General features: G+C 42.4%; 1 protein-coding gene across 2 annotated transcripts in view; it reads left to right on the top strand.

Annotated features, from left to right (window-relative positions):
* Positions 1 to 17894, top strand: part of LOC126278603 (uncharacterized) — a 398515-nt gene that overhangs the window by 144965 nt on the left and 235656 nt on the right. The gene's annotated exons all lie outside the window — the stretch shown is intronic.

Raw genomic sequence — 17894 nt, 5'->3', positions numbered from 1 at the left:
GTCAGCTGCTAGTGGCTGTGGCACCTGTATAGGCCTGCGTTTCAGCAAGCAACAGTACGCAGTGAGACAAGCCACCGGTTCATGTCAGTTACAAGTCGTATTATTGCCCTAGCTGAGCATTTGGGTATATTACTTTCATCTTTTATTACATTCGTTACGCCATCGTTAAAGCATTCCACATCCTCTAGCAACTTCCCACACCCAATACATCATCGATATTGCGTGACACAGTGATGAATTCAGGGGGTGGCCCAGGGGGGAAAGTCCCGCCCCCCCCCCCCCCCCCCCCCCCAAGAAATTCATATCTATAGTTGTGGTGAAACATAAAAATTATCTCCTGGTCTGTTTACTTATACCGTTGTGACAAAATTTAAACTACGCCAGCTGCTGCTGCTAACGAAGTTTGGAGTCAACTACGGAGAAGTCGTGATGACATGCAGTTTTTACAAGCAAAACGAATGAGTAACACAATAGGCAGCGGCTGGGTCCCTATAGTTTGGTTTCGTTACTTATCGGTTCGGTTTGGAACCCTTAGCGTCGATTGTTCTATAATAATAATAATAATACAACACCAACATATTAACAGTTGCTGTATAATAAGTGTGCGGTAAAGCTAAGCGTTGCAAGGTGTGTTGGCAACGCCGATTGTGGAATCAGTCAGCCTTTCCTCTCTCGTGTCTTCCCTCACCGCACCTTCCATCGGCCTAACGTGTAAGCTAATCCCTTAGCTACGCAGACCATCCTCGCTGCAAACTTTATTCTTATGCGCCACCCGTATCTATACTTTATTTGCCCTTAGAATAAACCTGATGTTGCAAAGCACCGGGTATTGCTACGGAATTGGAAGAAGCATCTGACATTATAAAAGATTGTTTAAATTTTTTTATTGCATTACTGGGAATATTTCCAATATTTAATAACCATATAGATTTTACCTAATCGATGAGTCCAAAGCTCAAACCAAATATTTGTGTACACTTGACAATGATTTTCGCAGTGTCGATGGGGATACACAATTTTTGCCTAAAGAAGCGGTACATTCCACCATGAGTGGGACGTTTGGCAACGCTGCTCTACGAGTATAATCTAAGCTTTCATTGTTGTATAAAAACTCAATGCATTGTTGAAACTGTTGTAAGGTTGTAAGAATCAGTCGACAGGTTACTATGGAAGTGTGATGTGATTATGTAGTATATTACGTGCACTCTGCGTCAGTTTATAGCATAAAAAGAAGTGTTAGTGCCGAAATACAATGTCGAAACAACTAACTTTAATTTCTTTCTTTTCTAATAAAATACAGTGTATAGCAAAAGATAAAGACGAGTGTGTCTACTGAAATAAGTGTTAGTGATTGTTACGATGAATTGCGTAGGTGTACCAAGTCTTCAGTTTCCTTTCGACAGTTTTAAACGATAAATGTGCTATTTCTGGCCCTTCCGTAAATTGCAATTCTAAACAAAGTATTGAACGCGAAATTAAGTATCAGCAAAAATGGGAGTGTAAGTACATTTGGTTGTACTTTGATCACGAGCGAGGTGGGGCTTTGTGCAGATTGTGTGAAATGCATTTAAAAAACGATATCGAAGCTCTACAGAAAACAGGAGTGTTCATTTCTGTATCGTTCATTAAATTTAGAAAAGCTACCGGAAGCATGGGAAAACTAGAAAAGCACGCCAACTCAGAAAAACATGCAAGAGCCGTTGCACTTGAAAATAGTAGATTACAGGGATTAAAAGCTCCAATTCATACACAGATATTTAAACAAAATGAAAAAGCTGTAAACCGCCAAACATTGGCGTCGTTAATTCGAAGTCTGTATTTCCTTAGTAAGGAAGAAATACACACACAACAAAATATGAACCTCTAATTCGTAAGGTAGTGCTGAAAAGCGACATTAATCTTGAAAAGTGGTTAAAATTTCAGAGCGAAAGGTGCACATATCTTAGTAAGTATACTGCGTCAGAATTGTTGACTTGTTTGGGACAGTCTTTAGACTTTCAAGATGAAACACCTCTCCATGACAAATATTTTTCATAAATGGCAGACGAATCTACAAATGTTTCCAACCAAAGTGAGCTGTCTTTAGTAGTTCGATATGTTGCACCGTCTCCATCGTTTGAAGTGAAGGAAAGGTTTTTATGTCTCGTTGAGTTGAAAAGAACTTCAGCCGAATCCATATTTACAGCAATTGATACTGAACCAAAGAAAATAAAACTTTCTTACGACAGATTATTATCTTTTTCTTTCGACGGTGCTGCTAATTTTAGTGGTTCTATCTCAGGAGTCCGCGCTCGGTCGTCAGAGCGGAAGGGCCATAAGTTGCCATACGTTCACTGCAGAGCACATTTTTTGTCAATTGCTGCCACCAACTCTAGGAATAAACACCCCATTGTGAAACGCACATTACATGTTTCCAGAATGAGATTTTCACTCTGCAGCGGAGTGTGCGCTGATATGAAACTTCCTGGCAGACTAAAAGACTAAAACTGTGTGCCGGACCGAGACTCGAACTCGGGACCTTTGCCTTTTCATGGTTCTTCCAAACGAGAAAATGTTTTGCATGAAATTCAGTGCGCTTTAGAGCAACCTGTTTTAAAAATACCCAAAGCTGTTGACATCCGATGGTCAAGTACCTATCGCACAGTTCATGCTATTTTCCTAACCTACAACTCCATTATAATGGCATGTGAACATATAGACAAGGACGGCGCGGATTAGCAAGTTTAACTGGAGGAATCTTGTTAGAAATGGTGAATTCAAATTTCATTGTATGGTTAGTGATTTTGGACGATACGTTAAATGCAGTCTCAAACTTATGTAAAGTTTTGCAGAGACAATCACTTAAAATTTCGCAGATCCCTCTACTTGTTTCTGGAACTCTGGAACATTTAAGACACATCGACTGTCTTTGTGACTGCGATTGACATGGTGCAGAAAATGTAACTCAATAAAATTAAAAAGCTGCAGGAGGACGCAACAGACGCTAAAGGTGTGCTATTCACCAACGTAGTGGAGTAGATTCAACCCGTGAAAAGCGCAAGGAAGTTTGTTAAAAGTATAATTGATGAAATTGAGCAACGGTTTGATGAGAAGGCAATAAAAATGATAGAACTAAGTGCATATTTTGAAAGTTTTAAAAAATTTCTAGAGTTTAGTGATAATGATTGTAAAGAACTGTGCTTGATTTTGGGACTTACCAACGTCGACGCTGTTACTGCAGACGTGCATTCTTTTAGGTACGTTGTTAGTAATAAATTAGACGATACGTCTTGTGATATCGCATCTTTCATTCTGAAAGTCGACATCGGCTACGAAGCACTACGGACACTCGCTGAATGCATAGGCCTACCGTGCGTTCCCGTTTCGACTTGCAGGAATAGGATGGGTCAGGAAACGTTACAAGCTTGTGTGAAGGTTTCAACTGAAGGAGACGACGAGCCCACAGAAAGTTTTATTGATGACCTCATCAAGAGATATGCTGTAAAAAAGCCTCGACGTATTATTTTGTTGTAAATGTGAGTTTTTTGCATGCAATAAAATTATTTTATGATTTAATATAATTAACTTAGGCGTAGCCTAACAGCTTAGTACTTAACCTACATGTTATGTAATTATATATTAGCTATTCATGAAAAATTTTAAATATTAATAGCGTTGCTACGTCTTTAGAACGCTATCACTTAATTTTAAGCCTATAACTTTGTCCTCCCCCCCGTCAAGCTATATATATCCCCCCTGGAGGAAAGTGGCTGTATTCATCGCTGGTGACACAAACCTTTGGTATATTTCTTGAGGTATGTGACAGCAAGCAGTTTCTATATGTACTGCAAAGTAAATATCACGCAATGAGCTTTCTAGTGAGGCATTCGGACGGAAAGAAGATTTCAAAGTACACTCCTGGAAATGGAAAAAAGAACACATTGACACCGGTGTGTCAGACCCACCATACTTGCTCCGGACACTGCGAGAGGGCTGTACAAGCAATGATCACACGCACGGCACAGCGGACACACCAGGAACCGCGGTGTTGGCCGTCGAATGGCGCTAGCTGCGCAGCATTTGTGCACCGCCGCCGTCAGTGTCAGCCAGTTTGCCGTGGCATACGGAGCTCCATCGCAGTCTTTAACACTGGTAGCATGCCGCGACAGCGTGGACGTGAACCGTATATGCAGCTGACGGACTTTGAGCGAGGGCGTATAGTGGGCATGCGGGAGGCCGGGTGGACGTACCGCCGAATTGCTCAACACGTGGGGCGTGAGGTCTCCACAGTACATCGATGTTGTCGCCAGTGGTCGGCGGAAGGTGCACGTGCCCGTCGACCTGAGACCGGACCGCAGCGACGCACGGATGCACGCTAAGACCGTAGGATCCTACGCAGTGCCGTAGGGGACCGCACCGCCACTTCCCAGCAAATTAGGGACACTGTTGCTCCTGGGGTATCGGCGAGGACCATTCGCAACCGTCTCCATGAAGCTGGGCTACGGTCCCACACACCGTTAGGCCGTCTTCCGCTCACGCCCCAACATCGTGCAGCCCACCTCCAGTGGTGTCCCGACAGGCGTGAATGGAGGGACGAATGGAGACGTGTCGTCTTCAGCGATGAGAGTCGCTTCTGCCTTGGTGCTAATGATGGTCGTATGCATGTTTGGCGCCGTGCAGGTGAGCGCCACAATCAGGACTGCATACGACCGAGGCACACAGGGCCAACACCCGGCATCATGGTGTGGGGAGCGATCTCCTACACTGGCCGTACACCTCTGGTGATCGTCGAGGGGACACTGAATAGTGCACAGTACATCCAAACCGTCATCGATCCCATCGTTCTACCATTCCAAGACCGGCAAGGGAACTTGCTGTTCCAACAGGACAATGCACGTCCGCATGTATCCCGTGCCACCCAACGTGCTCTAGAAGGTGTAAGTCAACTACCCTGGCCAGCAAGATCTCCGTATCTGTCCCCCATTGAGCATGTTTGGCACTGGATGAGGCGTCGTCTCACGCGGTCTGCACGTCCAGCACGAACGCTGGTCCAACTAAGGCGCCAGGTGGAAATGGCATGGCAAGCCGTTCCACAGGACTACATCCAGCATCTCTACGATCGTCTAAACGGGAGAATAGCAGCCTGCATTGCTGCGAAAGGTGGATATACACTGTACTAGTGCCGACATTGTGCATGCTCTGTTGCCTGTGTCTATGTGCCTGTGGTTCTGTCAGTGTGATCATGTGATGTATCTGACCCCAGGAATGTGTCAATAAAGTTTCCCCTTCCTGGGACAATGAATTCACGGTGTTCTTATTTCAATTTCCAGGAGTGTAATTCAGGGTTGTGCAGGCGTTCTTGTCAGGAATAATTATTGAAAAAGTTTGACGAACATACATTTGCAACTGTCTGTGGAACAGTGTGCTGTCACAAACCTCAGGACTTAAAAGACAACAGAAATAAGAACTCATATGGAAGTACACACTTATTTCATTCTTGCTAGGTATCGTCATTTGATGGTTTAATAAGTCGGGTGATGCTGAGGGAATTAGATTAGGAAATGAGGCACTTAAAGTAGTGAGTTTTGCTATTTGGAGAGCAAAATAACTGATGATGGTCGAAGTAGGGAGGATATAAAATGTAGACTGACAATGGTAAGGAAAGCGTTTCTGAAAAAGAGATATTTGTTAACATCGAGTATAGATTTAGTCGTTTCTAAAAGTATTTCTATGGTGTGTAGCCATGTATGGAAGTGAAACATGGGCGACAAATAGTTTGGACAAGAAGAGAATAGAAGCTTTCGAAATGTGGCCCTGAAGATTAGATGGTTAGATCACATAAGTAATGAGGAGATATTGAATAGAACTGGGGAGAAGAGGAGTTTGTGGCACAACTTGACAAGAAGAAGGGACTGGTTGATAGGACATGTTCTGAGGCATCAAGGGATCACAAATTTAGCATTGGAGGCCAGCATGGGCGCTAAAAATCGCAGAGGGAGACCAAGAGATGAATACACTAAGCAGATTCAGAAGGATGTAGGTTGCAGTAAGTACGGGGAGATGAAGAAGCTTGCACAGGATAGGGTAGCATGGAGAGCTGCATCAAACCAGTCTCAGGACTGAATACCACAACAACAACAAGAACAACAGCAATATGTTTTACGCAAAGTCTAACAACACTACCGTCTGCAACCGCTCTACCATAACCTTAAAGCTTGAAGCAGGTTATGAAATAAAACTATCTTGTCAAAGTAATTATGATATAAAGCAACAGAGCAGTGTTACCCTCTGAGAGGAATTTTGTTATGTTGCCCGTCTTGTACCTAACGGAGGTGGCTTATCGGAAATGAAAGTCAGAATTACGTAAATATTTGAACAGTAACCAACAAAATTTTGCCTATCTGCACTGTTCAACGGATAAAGAAAACGGTCGCGAGCCTAACTAGGCAAGAGAATGATTAACATTCTCGTTCCAGAATATAGTTATTAATAACGTTAATGGATAAACACAAGCTATACTTTGTCACACGCGAGTGCAGTGAACTCTTGACACATACATATGTTTACTGTAAGATTGAAACTAACAGTTAGAGCAGCACAAACCATTTTCAAAATTATAACAGATACCGAAACACACTATTACTTTCAGGGCTTACACAAACTGAATGGTCTTTATAACGTTATTATTACTATTCACTGAAGAATCATTAATTGGATATAGGTTAAGTCTCTCTCAGTTAATAACTTTACTATTTAAAATGAAAGTTAATTGGGATCCACTAACAGGTTGCTTCTCACTATCATTTGAATAAAGAACTAATGTTTTTCATAATTAGTGGTCTTCCCATTACTTGTTACCGAGTATTAACACAATAGACAAACTGTGGATCCTGGTATACTATTCATAAGCACTTCTAACTACTAACGCGAATTCTTTACAGACGAATGGAAAAACTGGTAGATGCGGACCTCGGGGAGGATCAGTTTGGATTCCGTAGAAATGATGGAACACATGAGGCAATACTGACCTTACGACTTATCTTAGAAGAAAGATTAACAAAAGGCAAACCTACGTTTCTAGCATTTGTAGACTTAGAGAAAGCTTTTGACAATGTTGACTGGAATACTCTCTTTCAAATTCTAAAGGTGGCAGGGGTAAAATACAGGGAGCGAAGGCTATTTACAATTTGTACAGAAACCAGATGGCAGTCATAAGAGTCGAGGGGCATGAAAGGAAAGCAGTGGTTGGGAAAGGAGTGAGACAGGGCTGTAGCCTCTCCCCGATGTTATTCAATCTGTATATTGAGGAAGCAGTAAAGGAACCAAAGAAAAATTTGGAGTAGGTATTAAAATTCATGGAGACGAAGTAAAAACTTTGAGGTTCGCCGATGACATTGTAATTCTGTCAGAGACGGCAAAGGACTTGGAAGAGCAGTTGAACGGAATGGACAGTGTCTTGAAAGGAGGATATAAGATGAACATCAACAAAAGCAAAACGAGGATAATGGAATGTAGTCGAATTAAGTCGGGTGATGCTGAAGGAATTAGATTAGGAAATGAAACACTTAAAGTAGTAAAGGAGTTTTGCTATTTAGGAAGTAAAATAACTGATGATGGTCGAAGTAGAGAGGATATAAAATGTAGACTGGCAATGGCAAGGAAAGCGTTTTTGAAGAAGAGAAATTTGTTAACATCGAATATACATTTATGTATCTGGAAGTCGTTTCTGAAAGTATTTGTTTGGAGTGTAGCCATGTATGGAAGTGAAACATGGACGATAACTAGTTTGGACAAGAAGAGAATAGCAGCTTTCGAAATGTGGTGCTACAGAAGAATACTCAAGATAAGGTGGATAGATCATGTAACTAATGAGGAGGTATTGAATAGGATTGGGGAGAAGAGAAGTTTGTGGCACAACTTGACTAGAAGAAGGGATCGGTTGGTAGGACATGTTTTGAGGCATCAAGGGATCGCAAATTTAGCATTGGAGGGCAGCGTGGAGGGTAAAAATAGTAGAGGGAGACCGAGAGATGAGTACACTAAGCAGATTCAGAAGGATGTAGGTTGCAGTAGGTACTGGGAGATGAAGCAGCTTGCACAGGATAGAGTAGCATGGGGAGGTGCATCAAACCAGTCTCAGGACTGAAGACAACAACAACAACAAGCACTTTTAATACACAAGAGAGTCAAACACTTAGCAAACATGAGTATATAACGTTTCAAGTTTTCCACTCTTACTACATTGAAAGACATAATTAACGCATATGTAAGAGACTGACCCACCTTCTGTGATTTACAACAGGCTGTAATGAGATCATTTACGAAACAAAACTTTATAAGCCTCAGTCTTAAGAACTTTTAATTTGAATTTGGCAACACACATTAATAAGAAGTTTTACTAGGAAAATTATTTCGGGCAAGCATCATTAACTTTAACTTTCATTTAACTTTGTTCAAGAGGCATCAATTAGCAAAACACTGGGATTTAATGTTCTTTCAGTAAGGACACTCGGAAATCACTTTAGTTCAAACGGAGAGGAACCTGAGAGGTGTTATGATAAGGAGAAAAATCAAGGTAGGTACATAAATTCAGTTATAAATTACCTTATATTTGAGCACACTAACACATCCATTTAGCTGATCCTTCACTGTACATTATTATAGTATTCCTTTACAGTGATTGCGCAATGTGGTGGCAACTGCAAGTCGGTAGGCGGATTTGAAGACAGAATTGCTGGACTCTGGCCTTTCTTGGTGGCGATGATGAATACCAATTCCAGAGTCGTTCCAGCTATTTATCCATCCAACCGAGGCATTGGAAAGTAGCAGAAAAAGCCTCTCTCGGAACCAGCACAGCATGCAACATTTACATGGCAGTGCACAGTTTGGTAGCTCGTCCCCGACTCGTCGCTCGTCCCTGACTGGTACCTCGTCCCCGACTGACTCTTGTTCCACCTTTTCTACCTAGGCAAATCACAATTTGCGCGCACTACACAGTTCCGTTCCCGAGGGGAACCACTACACCTTTTACATACAAACTAACTAAGAACCCTAAGTGAGGATCAGCAGTTTACATAACAGCAACCAAATGCATTACATAAAACAGAACATTTGCACACATTGACATTTCTTCAAAAAATTATTCACACAGATTACAATTATATACAGTAAGTTTTGTTCCCTCCAAATGGAACAAAGAATTTAAATGACAGATACACTACTTTGCATAGAATCAAATCACGACATCAAAGTTTGTACAAAGAAAGGAGTATACAATTGTATGTTATCGATTCAAACAAACACATTTGCAGAAGCTCAACGATGTAACATTAAGTAAACAAGCAAAATAAATCAGTGGGGTAATAGAGCTATGGTGTTACAGGACTAGGAGGGATGAGTTCTAAGACCGTTGGGTCAAAGCACTTTATCGTTTGTTCTGAAATCTGAAAACATAATGAGATTTAGTGCCATGAACATACATCTCACATTAGGATCATGAAGAGGGCAGAAATCGAGACATGTTCAAAAGCATATAGTCATTCACCCATCACTCCATTTGCGATTGTAGTAGAAAGGGAATGAATACCAGTGATACAAGCGACAATTTACTAAACGCCATATGACGGCTTATAGAGAATGTATGTAGATGTGATTTGAAATGAGATGTATGTGGCACTGAGATGAACGGCCTAAGATCACTTTAATGCTTACAAGATCACACAGTATTCAGAAAAAAAACATTTTGCGTAACAAAAATTAAGCGGAAAAATTCGACATGCAGGTATGTAAACATCTGGGTGAAGATGAACCAAGGCGATGAAAGACAATTATCCAAAATAACAGAAGAGGAATTGGGCATACATACCATAGTGCTTACATACAGCAAATCAACAAATTTTGATATAGTAATACGAGTAATTTACAGACATCAAAATTTTTAATATAATCTATTGTGTAATATTCACTGCATCAAGAAACCGCCACCGAGCGAGGTGGCGCAGTGGTTAGCACACTGGACTCGCATTCGGGAGGACGGCGGTTCAATCCCGTCTCCGGCCATCCTGATTTAGGTTTTCCGTGATTTCCCTAAATCGTTTCAGGCAAATGCCGGGATGGCTCCTTTGAAAGGGCACGGCCGATTTCCTTCCCAATCCTTCCTAAGCCGAGCTTACGCTCCGTCTCTAATGACTTCGTTGTCGACGGGACGTTAAACACTAACACCCCCCCCCCCCCCCCCCCCCAAGAAACCGCCGAAACCTGTTGTGAAGAACGTTGTGCTGGCTGTTCAACATTAGCAATTTGAAGATGGAACCTCACCCCATCTGTGAGGAGAGTCCGTTCTTCTGCCATGATTGGTGCGTGTTCCGTTAAATATTGTCCATGTTCTACGCCATTGGTCAGAGGCAGGAGATTTCTTTCTTACACAGGGCAAGTTCTGGCAATGTGGAGTGTCGTGTCTCCTTCCCATGAGTCTGTAAGGTCCAACTGAGACATATGCAGTTCTATGGTTGTTTTCTTGATCGAAGCCGGTTTCTTTGTAGGATAACCGCATCTTGATGTGTTTCCTTCAAAGAGGGTGTTTGCATGGGAAGTCTTTTCCTATCCTGATTGCAGATGGTCATGATACTGGGAATTTACTGTTATTACTCACACTGCATTCCACATGCCGGTTTAGGATTGTCAAGAGATTTTCCATTCAGGTAAAGCAATGGTACACAGGATCGAAATCAGTGAATTTGGCCTCTAGTAAGTTCGTTTAATACATATGTTGGATTCTGCAATATTAATTTCCGTATAGTTTACCACTTTAGCAAACGAACAGTCATTAAACAGTTTTGTTCCAACATTTATAACCTTATTTATATATACAGGGTGTTACAAAAGGCACGGCCAAACTTTCAGGAAACATTCCTCACACACAAATAAAGAAAATATGTTATGTGGACATTTGGCCGGAAACGCTTAATTTCCATATTAGAGCTCATTTTAGTTTCGTCAGTATGTTCTTCTACCTACGCTCAACGGAGCACATTATCATGATTTCATACGGGATACTCTACTTGTGCTGCTAGAACATGTGCCTTTACAAGTACGCCACAACATGTGGTTCATGCACGATGGATCTCCTGCACATTTCAGTCGAAGTGTTTGTACGCTTCTCAACAACAGATTCGGCGATGGATTGGTAGAGGCGGACCAATTCCATGGCATCCACGCTCTCCTGACCTCAACCCTCTTGACTTTCATTTATGGGGGCATTTGAAAGCTCTTGTCTACGCAACCCCGGTACTAAATGTAGAGACTCTTCGTGCTCGTACTGTGGACGGCTGTGATACAATACGCCCTTCTCCAGGGCTGCATCAGCGCATCTGGGATACCATGCGACGGAGGGTGGATGCATGTATTCTCGCTAACGGAGGACATTTTGAACATTTCCTGTAACAAAGTGTTTGAAGTCATGGTGGTACGTTCTGTTGCTGTATGTGTTTCCATTCCATGATCAATGTGATTTGAAGATAAGTAATAAAATGAGCTATAACATGGAAAGTAAGCGTTTCAGGACACATGTCCACATAACATATTTTATTTCTTTGTGTGTGAGGAATTTTTCCTGAAAGTTTGGCCGTACCTTTTTGTAACACCCTGTATATATATCATCAGTCTTTCGGCTGGTTTGATGCGACCTGCCACGACACGAATTTATCTCCTGTGCCAACCTTTTTATCAGAAATTCCATGCAAGCAGAGTTTACAGATGGGATATATAAGGCTATTAGTGCTCCAGTTGGTTTGAATGTAATGCAAACCGATTTTAAAGTATATTAAAAAGATTTATATGGAAAATATTGCAGAGCGGTGAGTGGGGTTGATGTAGAAAGAGAAAAATGTTAATATTTTAACGATAGACATATATTTTCCAGGGTTAACAAAGTAGAAAAATATACGTTAATACTGTATAAGGGTTGTATCAATATATATATTATAATAAATAGTATTTTTACAAGTTGCAGTATGTTTTTTTCCATCATACATATATCAGTTTGAGACTTAGCAGGTCATTTGTTAAAGAGAAAGAGTCTTAACAGTTCATACACTTACGTCACTGAGCCTGTACAGTCTAGCTGTGGCTATGTTAAGGAGACTTAGCAGCGACTTTGGGTTTCATACTTACTGGCGTCTTGGATTTTACAAGCTGCATTCTTGGATTCTGTACTTCGCACAGCTGACCTACTCCTAATGTGATGTCATGGAAAATCCCAGTAGAATAAGTGAGACGGGTCCACAACTGAGGACTGTCCTCCTGGATTCTGTTACTCAGTGCAAGTGACCTGGAAAACATGCAGACTGTCCTAGTATTCCCAGGCCCACAGCCTTGGATTCTATACTTGGCACAATTGTGCTTGTGTCAGTCCAGTGGTATTTTGAATTTCAGGTTTTAAACCTGACAGAATTGCACATTTAACACCCATTCTCTTGGTAAAGTGTTAAAGCATACAGAAAACAGCAACGCAGGCTTCGACATACGTAATACGTGAAATGGTTTTGACACAAAAATTCACGGATTTTCAATAAGAAATTTACAATGCGTTACAGTTTTACTGGCAATTTGTTATACTTTTTTGTAATAAGGGGCAATTTGTTACCATTCCTGCTCTACCATGGGTCAGTTTCTTACAATTTTGCAGTAAAATGTTATAATTTTGCTGTTACGAGTCGTACCAACGTATGGGCTGATTTATTACAATTTTGTTACAGCACGGAGCATGAAGAATGGTGTTTAATGTACCATCTACATGGAGGTCATGGGAGATAACACTTACGTGAGAGTATTTATAGGTAGAGATCTTGTTGAAGGAACAACGTCGATGTTTATGCAAAATGGCTCTGAGCACTATGGGACTTAACTGCTGCGGTCATCAGTCCCCTAGAACTTAGAACTACTTAAACCTAACTAACCTAAGGACATCACACACACTCATGCCCGAGGCAGGATTCGAACCCGCGTATTGGTCGCGCGGTTCCAGACTGTAGCGCCTAGAACCGCTCGGCCACTACTGATTACTTTCAACAAAAGCTAGGTTAGGTTAGTGTTGTTTAACGTTCCGTCGACAACGAGGTCATTAGAGACGGAGCGCAAGCTCGGGTTAGGGAAGGATGGGGAAGGAAATCGGCCGTGCCCTTTCAAAGGAACCATCCCGGCATTTGCGTGAAACGATTTAGGGAAATCACAGAAAATCTAAATCAGGATGGCTGGAGACGGGACTGAACCGTCGTCCTCCCGAATGCGAGTCCAGTGTGCTAACCACTGCGCCACCTCAACAAAAGCTACATCGTTCTCTTCACTTGTGGTAATAATGATACTAACGATCTAGAACTCACATTGGATACGATTACTAACAAATTTTGATCACACCAAAGCCTACCTACAGCAAAAATCAATGTTACTTAAAGAGTGTATCGGAATCAATGGTATGAATCTACTACTACTACTACAGCTAGTTGGGAATCTATTTGGAATCTATGGCATGAATCAATTGCCATAATATTACCAAATATGACAAGGAAATTAGTATTTGAATCTGTGGAATGAAGGTACATTACCAACTGCGCCACACCAAACACACATCTTTAAGAACTTTTATTAAGTATTATCCTGCACAAGCGACTTATAATTGGCTGTAGTATAAGACTCAAATCGTGCTACAGTAGTTTTAAGAGCTCATGTTGGTGTCTTGGCCATCATATTCATATGACCTAAACATATCTGGGGCACTACTGAACGTCAGTTCTGCAGCATAATTTATGGGAAATGTGTAAACGTGTGGCGCCCGATGCCTCTGGAAACGTGAAAGAATCCTCTGTAGCACAGCTTGTCTGAATACTCGATCTGCTAACAATCCCATGCAGAGCGCAGTGTAAGTCATAACAGCAGACTCCCACTATTACGAGTGTCCACAAACTTGGCTAGTAAAAGACTTCTCTCACACCCTTCTTGAAGGAAACACGCCTGCATTCATCGAAATGATTTAGAAATCCTATGCAAAGATCCAATGTATACTCCACGCTTATTAATGCATATCCTGCAGACCAATGCAACTATCCCTTTTAATTTCAGCACTTCTCCCTTGGAATATCTTTTATGGGTCGATTTTGACACGAAACTCGCTGATTTCGATGGAAAATTGACTGATTTGCTGTATGTACGCACCATAGTGTGTGTGGTCCATTTCCTCTTCTGTTGTTTCGGATAGTTTTCGTCATTCGTTTATTCTTATCTCCAACCTGTTGTACACATACCTTTTTCTTGAATCTATTGGTTCACTTTTCGTTGCGCTAACCATGATTTTTCCGAAGACGGTGTGGTTTTTGCAAGCAATAAGGTGATGTTGTGTGTGTTCGTCTCAGTGTCGCTACAATTTTCTATTTCATTTCAGTTCAGAAAAGATGTACATACAAACTCTACAAGCAACCTTGTGGGCGCTTAGTGGCTTGTAGCATGTATTACTGACATTAATTCCCTTTCTGTTCCACTCGCAAGTGGAGCGATAGGTGAATGACTATGTGCTTCTGCATGAACCACGATTTATGCTGTCTTCATAGTCGTTATGTGAGATGTACGGTCGCCTCAGTAAATCTCAGAGCTTTTCAGATTTCAATAAAAACGATTAAATGCTGTGACCGGTGGCCTTAGCTCCCATCCTCATGCCGTAGGCATTGTCTTGCACCACCGTATCGTCAGACATGGCATAAAATATATCAAACCATCAAATAACGATACTTTAGTGATGGTGGAATGAGTGTATACATCTGTATATATTCTGATTTTTGTTGTCTTTGAAGTCCTTATGTTAGATGTGCGTTAGTGGCTGTATATCGTTCTGCAGACAGTTGCACATGTATGTTCCTCAAACTTTCTGAATAATTTTTCATGACAGGAATGCCTGGACACTTCTGAATTACTTCGATAGCTTCCTGTAGTCCCAGTGCCTCAATAGGAAGTTCATTGCGTTAATTTTTTTAAAAAAGTACGTTGGGAAACAGCTGCTGTGGAAGGTGCATTTTGTCCTCTTTCGAATTTTTTTCGTAACCATTTGATGTCACGTACCTCAAGAAAACTACCAAGGGTTTATGTCATGCAGAATCGATGATGTATTGGGTGTCTTAAATTGGTAGAATATGTGGAATTCGTTGACGTTGATGTAAAGTAAGAAATAAAGGGGAATGCTCTCGGATAGGGCAATAACATGCGCTGGTAACTGACGAGATCAGGTGGCGTTTCTCTCGGGCTACCGGTGTTCATTGGTGGTTCTCCACAGGTCTCACTGTCACGAGCGGCTGACACAGTATGCTCTTCCAGATAGTCTGACATACACTATGTGATCAAAAGTATCCGGACATCTCTAAAAACGTAAGTTTTTCATATTAGGTGCATTGTGTTGCCACCTACAGCCAGGTATTCCATATGAGCGACCTCAGTAGTCATTAGACATCGTGAGAGAGCAGAATGGGGCGCTCCGCAACACTGACGGTCTTCGAACGTGTTCAGGTGATACTGTGTCACTTGTGTGATACGTCTGTACGCGAGATTTCCACACTCCTAAACATCCCTAGGTACACTGTTTCCGTGTGATGGTGAAGTGTAAATGTAAAGGGACACGTACAGCACAAAAGCGTACAGGCCGACCTCTTCTGTTGACTGACACAGACCGATTGAACATTGGAAAAACGCTGTGTTGACTGTCCAATCACGGTAAACAATGTGGCGATCCGATGACAGGGTGTGGGTATGGTGAATGCCCGGCGAACGCCATCTGCCTGCGTATATAGTGCCAACAGTAAAATTCGGAGGCGGTGCTGTTATGGTGTGGTCGTGTTTTTCATGGAGGGGACTTACATCCCTTATTGGTTTTCGTGGCACAATCACAGCACAGGACTACTTTGATGTTTTAAGCACCTTCTTGCTTCCCCCTGTTGAAGGGCAATTCGGGGATGGCGATTGTATCTTTCAACACGATCGAGCACCTTTTCATAATGAACGACCTGTGGCGGAGTGGTTACACGACAATAACATCCTTGTAATGGACTGGTCTCCACAGAGTCCTGATCCGAATCCTATAGAACACCTTAGGGATGTTATGGAACGCCGACTTCGTGCCAGGCCTCACCGACCGACATCGATACCTCTCCTCAGTGCAGCACTCCGTGAAGAATGTGCTGCTGATTGAATGTATGTCTGCGAATGTGGAATCCGCCATCAAGGCCAAGGGACACCATATTGAATTACAGCATTACCGATGTAGGTCGCCACGAACTTGTAAGTCATTTTCAGCCAGGTGTCCGGATTCTTTTAATCGCATAGTGTGTATCTTCACTGTGTGGAGAGTGCTATCTCGCATCATCTACCACTGGCCGCCGTTGGGGCGCTCAATCAGGTACCGCCTCTGCATCTTTCCAATGAATGGGGTTACATTCTGCTGATGGTGACAGAGGAGTTCTTTAGTCTTGGAATGTGTCGTGCAATTACGATTTTGAACTCTTCTCTCGTAATATGCTATTCTTTTATCCACCTTATCTATTTCTATCTTTGTTTATGGTTACAGTTCTATTTGTAAATTACACTACTGGCCATTAAAACTGCTACATCAACAAGAAATGCAGGTGATAAATGGGTAGTCATTCGACAAATATATTATACTAGAACTGACATGTCATTACATTTTCACGTAATTTGGGTGCGTAGATCCTGAGAAATCAGTACCCAGAACAACCACCTTGATACGCCTGGGCATTGAGTCAAACAGAGCTTGGATGGCTTGTACAGGTACAGCTGCCCATGCAGCTTCAACACGATACCACAGTTCATCAAGAGTAGTGAGTGGCGTATTGTGACGAGCCAGTTACTCGGCCAGCATTGACCAGACGTTTTCAGTTGGTGAGAGATCTGGAGAATGTGCTGGCCAGGGCAGCAGTCGAACATTTTCTGTGTACAGAAAGGCCCGTACAGGACCTACAACATGCGGTCATGCATTATCTTTCTGAAATGTATGATTTCGCAGGGATCGAATGAAGGGTTAAGCTACATCTGAAATGTAACGTCCACTGTTCAAAGTGCCGTCAATGAGAACAAGAGGTGACCGAGACGTGTAACCAATGGCACCCCATACCATCACGCCGGGAGATACGTCAGTATGGCGATGACGAATACACGCTTCACTTCGATGTCGCCAAAGACGGATGGGAACATCATGATGCTGTAAACAGAACCTGGATTCATCCGAAAAAATGACGTTTTGCCATTCGTGCACCCAGGTTCGTCGTTGAGTACACCATCGCAGGCGCTCTTGTCTGTGATGCATCGTCAAGAGTAACCGCAGCCATGGTCTCCGGGCTGATAGTCCACGCTGCTGCAAACGTCGTCGAACTGTTTGTGCAGATGGTTGTAGTCTTGCAAACGTCCCCATCTGTTGAGTCAGGGATCGAGACGTGGTTGCACGATCCGTTACAGCCATACGAATAAGATGCCTGTCATCTCGACTGCTAGTGATACGAGACCGTTGGGATCCAGCACGGGGTTCCGTATTACCCTCCTGAACCCACCGATTCCATATTCTGCTAACAGTCATTGGATCTCGACCAACGCGAGCAGCAATGTCGCGATACGGTAAACCGCAATCGCGATAGGCTACAATCCGACCTTATCAAAGTCGGAAACGTGATGGTATGCATTTCTCCTTCTTACACGAGGCATCAAAACAACGTTTCACCAGGCAAAGCAGGACATCTGCTGTTTGTGTATGTAAATCGGTTGGAAACTTTTCTCATGTCAGCATGTTGTAGGTGTCGCCACCGGCGCCAACCTTGTGTGAATGCTCTGAAAAGCTAATCATTTGCATATCACAGCATCTTCTTCCTGTC

The sequence above is a fragment of the Schistocerca gregaria genome, chromosome 6, assembly GCF_023897955.1.
Source record: "Schistocerca gregaria isolate iqSchGreg1 chromosome 6, iqSchGreg1.2, whole genome shotgun sequence".
In the NCBI taxonomy this organism is placed as follows: Eukaryota; Metazoa; Arthropoda; class Insecta; order Orthoptera; family Acrididae; genus Schistocerca; species Schistocerca gregaria.
Note: the sequence above shows the minus strand (reverse complement) of the source record. Positions and strands in the feature narration are given on the sequence as shown.